This window comes from Cucumis sativus, chromosome 7 (genome assembly GCF_000004075.3).
Source record: "Cucumis sativus cultivar 9930 chromosome 7, Cucumber_9930_V3, whole genome shotgun sequence".
In the NCBI taxonomy this organism is placed as follows: Eukaryota; Viridiplantae; Streptophyta; class Magnoliopsida; order Cucurbitales; family Cucurbitaceae; genus Cucumis; species Cucumis sativus.
In genome coordinates, this window is record NC_026661.2 from 11,068,447 (window position 1) to 11,075,537 (window position 7,091).

Below are 7,091 nucleotides of genomic sequence, written 5' to 3' on the forward strand. Positions count from 1 at the left end.
ATAATATTAATTTTATATTATATCATATATAATATAACCAATGGTTTAGATCTTCTCGTATGATCTACAGTTCTAATATGAATTGAATCTATATTGTTATTATTTGAATTGAATCATATTCAAATATTAACTTCTCTCATAATATTATAATGTATCAAATACATTATATTAATTGTATCATATACAATTTATTCCATTTAATCAATTTGAACGATTCAAATTGAACCAAAATAAATTTGGTTCTCATTTATCTTTATTGAGCTAACAAGAGGACATTATGGACCTACAGATTAAAGCTCCAATGATGTGAGATTAATTAATTAAACTCTTTAATTAAATTAATCACTATTCATTAACTATCAGTCATTCCACTAAAGACCAATAGCTGCACTATTCTTACTGTAGATATATTTTTGTGTCCATTAGATATAACCAATCAACAGTGCAATGACCCTTCACAAATCGTTCATAAGTACAACTAGATCAAAAATTACCATTTTGCCCCTGTAGTTACATCTAACTCCTTAAATACCACCAATTCCTCTAATGAACAATAGTTATAGTCCCACTATAACGAAACTCCTCTCGGGCCAAGAGAGGGTGTGGCGCCACATTGTTCAAGCCCTGGAATCAGCCCTCAAGAGAGCAATTTCTCTACTTACTCTATTTATAGAGAAGGAGTGAATTCTTTCTTGTGTAGTTGTGTTCCCAGCTCCCTAATCAAACGAATCCCCAAAATGGTAGGCTTATTGAGTCGGCGATATAGGTCACTCTCACCCATGCAAATCAAAGAACTGCCTTCATAGGTGTTAATAAGAGAGACTATTCATTTCGTGGTCCGATCTTATACAAACTCTTTGTCTAGAATATCATTGCTCTAATGTCTCGACATGAATGATTAGGATCAAATCATTTGTAGCACTTTACAACAATTATAACAACTACAAAGCAGGTCGTATTCATAGTGTCACCAGAATAAGGTATTTAGTCTTATCCATCTACTACAGACCATTTAGGTTATCATTTAAACATGATCCACTTGTATGTCTCCACATATATGTTTAGGTTACATAAGATAACCTTGGATGTTAGTTTATTGGTTTTGTGGGTTAGTGCAACTAAATGTCAAATAAAATAACACACTTTATTTTATTAGATAAATAAAATGTTTGTATAATATATACAATTACAAACTACAAAACCACAAGATTTAGGGCATCAATCCCAACAGATTGTGGCTTCTCTGTACAAACAATTCATGTATAGGCCTCTTCCAATGATGAAATATTTGAGCTTGACAAAACTTGATCTACAATCATCTGATAACGTGTATAAACACTCGTTATTATAACCTCTTTTATTAAAGTAATGAGGCCAAAACGCATAAGAAGATGATCAAACAGCATAACTTACGTTGTAAATACATAAGTATCAGGTCTGTTTTATGCAATTGTCATGTTTAAACACAAGATAAGTGGACATGAAGAAATGAGTAAGTCGTAGAGAACATCTCACGTAAAAACCACGCGATGGAAACTCTCATGATGGATAACATCTCAAGATGAGGAACCACATCTTCACGTAAGGAAGACTTAATAGAGGATAAGAATGGTAGTTGAAATGATGTGACTTCATAGGACCGAAGTCGGTGCTGACAATTTCAGAAGAACAAAAGTTTTTCGCCAAAAGCTGCCTATAAAAAAGACCTCATCCCCACCAAGAGCAGGAGGCATGTATGGGCCAGCTGGAGGTCTAACTAGAACACAATAATATATGGCGAAGGCTAAAACCTATAGAGAAAGACGAAAGGGAGTAGTCTTTCCGTCATCTGTAAATATATCTTTCTTCTTCTCTGACCAGATTGTAACGAGAAAGCTTAGAGTTTGAGTGGAGAAGAATCCATTCCCCATGCCCCCAAATACTTTCCATTATCTTTTCGTTTCATTTTCGTATTCTTTGTAATATATATTGTTTATATTGTATAATAGCCAAAGCCCTACATTCTTTGTATATGTTATATGTCTATAACTTTTCATTCCATCATTTCTTTGCTTTCTATTAGTTAATGTGTTATTGGTGGTTTATGTTAGTGATAGGTTCTTGATAAGAAGTATCGCTTAAAATGCTTATCGCGTTAGTTGAGCAATTCTCATCGCTTGGTCAGTGTAAATTGCAACTACCTGAGATGGTAAGTAGCAAGGGCATGGCTAAGCGCGCCAGGAAGAGTACTCTTCCTTCGCAAGATACTTTCATCATTTGCATCCCAAAAAGTGAGCAAGTGTGGGTATTATGCACCAAAGTTTCTATCCTTAATTGCAAAGATCTACACGTAATATGAGTGAACCCTTTTAGAGATATCTCGCCTAATCATATTTGATCACTTGGATCCCAAAAGGCGAGCAAGTGTGACGTTTAAGGGTTTCAAGAGAAGCTTGCCTTAATCACAAACCCGTTAAGCAAGATATATCGTGTCAAGACTCTCACATAGCTTGATTGCTCGATAATGCATGACATTTCTTTATTCCCCTTGCATATAAGTTAGTTCACATCGTCTTAACGCTTAATCCATATTCTTCCTTTGTAGACTTTCTAGGCTTAGTTAAGTAGTTTAGATTATATTCCCTTTCTTTACATTCGTAGTTCTTCATATTTCTTATTCTTTTATTCTTTTATACAGCAAAAATGACAAGTAATTTCTAGAACTAATGTATTGAATCAATTTTCTGTGTTTGACCATAGATCATCCAAGTAAACATATTGTTTCGCTTGCACTTGGGCAAGCAGTAGAAAAACTTGTACTCAACGAGAACTTAGCTATTACACGATAAAGAGGTACATAATGAGCATCTCGCATGCTATGGTCATGACCCATTACATATCGCATAAAATTAATCGCATAATACAAAAAGCTATAGTGAGAATCTTACGTGCGATGAACATGCTTCGTGATGTATTGCCTATATTAGAATTGCACCATATGAATGTGAAACTACTAAGTCCAAACCAAAAGAAACCAACCATGTTCTTGAAGTCCTTGCCAGGGAATTGATTTTTCAAACATGCATTTGATCCTAGTGAATCATACGATTAGCCAAAAATCACGTGAAGAGGTTCAAGGTAATAGAATAATCTATGATTGCTTGAACCAACCCCAGGATCAGTGTATCTTTCGGCGGATGGCCAAGAAGAATCTCAATAGACGCGGTTAGTCGTAAATGAAGATGAGAACCTCTATGAAGTCGTCAAAGAAAGTGTCCTCGCGCAGAGCTAATGAGAAGCATGTTTCACCTAGCTACGAAGGTAAGGACCAAGAAAGATCATATGAACATTGCGATGAATGATTAGAAGCAGAGACTTGCTGTAATGAACAATCAAGATGCAGAAAGTCATGTTGCAAGTGATCTATGGAGTTTAGGAAATGATACAGTTAGAAAAGCTATGGAGAGTAGAAGCAATGATACCACAACTCTTTGTCGCCGAAGAACTTGAACACATGGTTGCATCTGTAATGTATCACTCTTCCATTTTTCTTTATTAAGGATTGGACCCCTATTTTTGTGTACATACTTATACTTTTATACCTCTGTAAGTGCTTGTATACTTGTAAATTATTTTTGTATTTAATTTTTGTATATCCTTTATTCTCACATTGGGGATAGCATGTTAAGTTGCAAAATAATGAATTCATAAGATAAGATGCACGCAATGAAGTCAGTCGATGAAGTCAGTTTATGAGAAGGACTGAGTAATAAAGCATTAGGTATTCTAACCTTCTTGTACAACAAGGCTGAGTTTATGCCTTCATTGGGAAGCTTTAGGGTTTTTAGGAAATAAGGAACGTCTTGTCACTCGTTAAAGTTCTTAAACTTTCAAGACGCAAGAAGTACGTTGTACCTCGAGCCACGAGTTGTTTGTCAGGTTTGACACGCCACATTAATATATAAGATTCTAACCTTGTGGTAACCAAACCTTTAACCCTAGTTAAGAGCACCTATTTAAACCTACCAAAACCTTGAATCTCAGCAATTAGCCAAATACAAAATGTCACGAAAGCATAAGTTACCATCTTCTTCAAATCACCATAATCCTAAGAGTTCTTCTCCTATATCTTCAAGTTATCCCTTCTATCTTTCACCAAGAAATGTTTCCCTTACAAAAACCCTTATAAGAATACAAAGTTCTGAGAACCAAGTGACCCACCATTTTGCCTCATTATGCAATAAGTTCACAAGAGATGAAGGACGACGAGATAGGCTAAGGAGGACTAAGGGAGAAAATATATAGGAATAAAAGGAAATGTAAGGGAAGAAGCAAAAGAAAGTGATAATATAAATAGGAATTTGAAAATGTAATAAGAAGAATAGAAGAAGAAGGGAGAAGAGGCGAATCAACTAGGCGAGGAAAGGAGATATTGAACTTCCAATGAAGAACACTTTCCTGCCTTATGTTAATTTTAAAGGTTTAGGAAAAGGGACTCAAGAAAGATCAAAAAATGAAATGTGGGTCCTTGAAGAAAGAAGTAGAAGAAAGTCGGAGGTGGAGGAAGAAATCTCCAAGGGGTTTGAGAAAGGGATTAAAAGAAGTTACCTGTCATAAGAGGAAGGGCCTAATCGCAAGAAGGAAAGAAGACAGATACAATTAAAAAGCTCTTGCGGGCACTGGTAGAGGTAAAGGGGAGAAGGAAAAAAAGACCTCATCAACATCCATACGACAAAGGATAAATCAAAATACCCCGAGATCAATTAAGAACGTGAAGGGGTTGAAGAAAGGGAGTGATGATCGTACAAACAAGAAGAGGAGGAAGTCTTAGGACCGAAGAAAGGACAATCCTTTCAGACTTAGGAATCCAAGGACATCTTGTTGCAAGTCCACCGCTTTGACCTCTACGTTACAACTGTAGCCCTTCAAGGACAAACCACTCAAACTCCTCGCAATTCCAAATCGTCAACACTCCCCACCAACAACTTTTTCAGGAAAACTTTAATCGTCTACTCCGGATCTTAGCAAATTCGACGACGTGTTGTGACTCGATAGCAAAAGTGAGAATAAATCCACCAGAACCATCTTCATAGAAACCTCCTTTACTGTCGAAATATTAAAAGGATATGCTAATTGTCATCAATTATTTGGTATTTTAATTATGCATTATGTAATTTTTTTTTTTTTTTTTTACTTATGACCATTACAATACAAGTCACAACTTATTATATAAGTCTCTTTGATCCCAAAAGGTGAGCAAGTGACATTTAAGGTTTTCGAGTAATCACAAATTCATTAAGCAAGATATATCGCATCAAGACTCTCACATAGTTTGATTGTCCGATAATGCATGGCATTTCTTTATTCCCCTCGCATATAAGTTAGTCTGCATCGTCTCAACGCTTAATCCATATTCTCCCTTTATAGATTTTCTAGGCTTAGTTCAGTAGTTTGGACTATATTCCCTTTCTTTATGTTCATAATTCTTCACATTTGCTATTCCTTTTTTCTTTTATACAACCAAAATGACAAGTAATTTCTAGAACTAATGTCTTGAATCAATTTCCTGTGTTCGATCCTAGATAATCCAAATAAACCTATTGTTTCACTTGCACTTGGACAAGTAGTAGGAAAACTTGTACTCAACGAGGACTTAGCTATTATGCGATAAAAAGGTACATAGTGAATATCTCGTATGCTATGATAATGACCCATGACTAGCATAAAATTAATCATGCAATACATAAAGTTATAGTGAGCATCTTACGTGTGATTAACATGCTTCGTGTCGTGTTGTCTAGATTAGAATTGCACCATATGAATGTGAAACTACTAAGTCCAAACCAAAAGAAACCAACCACCATCTCATATTAGGTGCAATGTCAACTAAAAAACTCATGATAAACAATTTTCATGTTGATCCAACACAACTTTAGGATAAGTGTTAATTGACATTAAGGCACTGAATTATGCATGCATTTTTCACCTCCGTAGAATAACTTATTTCTCACCTTGCTCAGGTTGTACAGAGTCTAATTCCACATAATTCAAACACTCGATTAGTGTCTTTTTCTTGAATAGAGAAAATCCAAATATGCCAATAGTTTTTTAGCAAATTCGAATGATTAACTAATCCAACAATTTCGCACTAAAGATTTATTGGATAAACATTATTCAATCATTCCTCAACCAAATCTTTCGAGTAGCATGAGTCGGTGGCTCCTTAAATATATGAGCATCCAACTCAATGCTCCTAACAAATGGCTAACATTTGATTGTCCTGAATAATAGTTAGATCCATTCAACTAACTTTTAACACTATCAGAATCATTCCATACAAAAAATATTCGTATTAAACCAAACTCCAAGGTATCGAAGAGACTTTATCTCCCATAAACAAGTGAATATACAGTCCAAACAAACAAACCACTAGAAGAAAGACAAGATTTTAATCAAACCCACAAAAGACAGAGCCAAAAAGAGCAACATTCGCCCACACACGTCAACGAATGAATCGAACGACGAGGTGTGGCAACGCATGAGCTTCACACGCTACTTAGATGGAGATCTAAATTTATGGTTTTGTAAATCGACGATTGGGCTTCCTTTTGGTATGGAAGGTGTAAAAAATTAGCAGCTAACAATGGCAAACGACTGTGAAATAGGTTGACGATAACAACAGACAAAAATACAAAATTTTATAAAACTCTAGATGAATCAAGAGTTCTAAACACCAAACCCTAAAGTTCACAAAAAATTATAAAAAAAAAAAACCACAGAGTGCTCTTATACCAAAACTGGATTTGATGAAATCAATATGCTTATTCCACTCACTGACGAGATATATATAGAAACGACCAAAGAGTGTCCTAATTAGGAAAATATAAAAGATATAATAAAGCAAAGAAAGAAAACTAACTATATTAAAAATATAACCCTAATTAATACACTTCAACAAAAGTTAAACCCATTGAATATTTTAACTAAGTCAAATTTCAAAATTGATAGCAAGTAATTTTTTAAAACTTTCTTTTGTTTTAAAAATTTGACTAAAAACTCAACTCATATTCTTAGAAGGATGCACATCTTTCGTAGAAATGAAAGAATAAGCG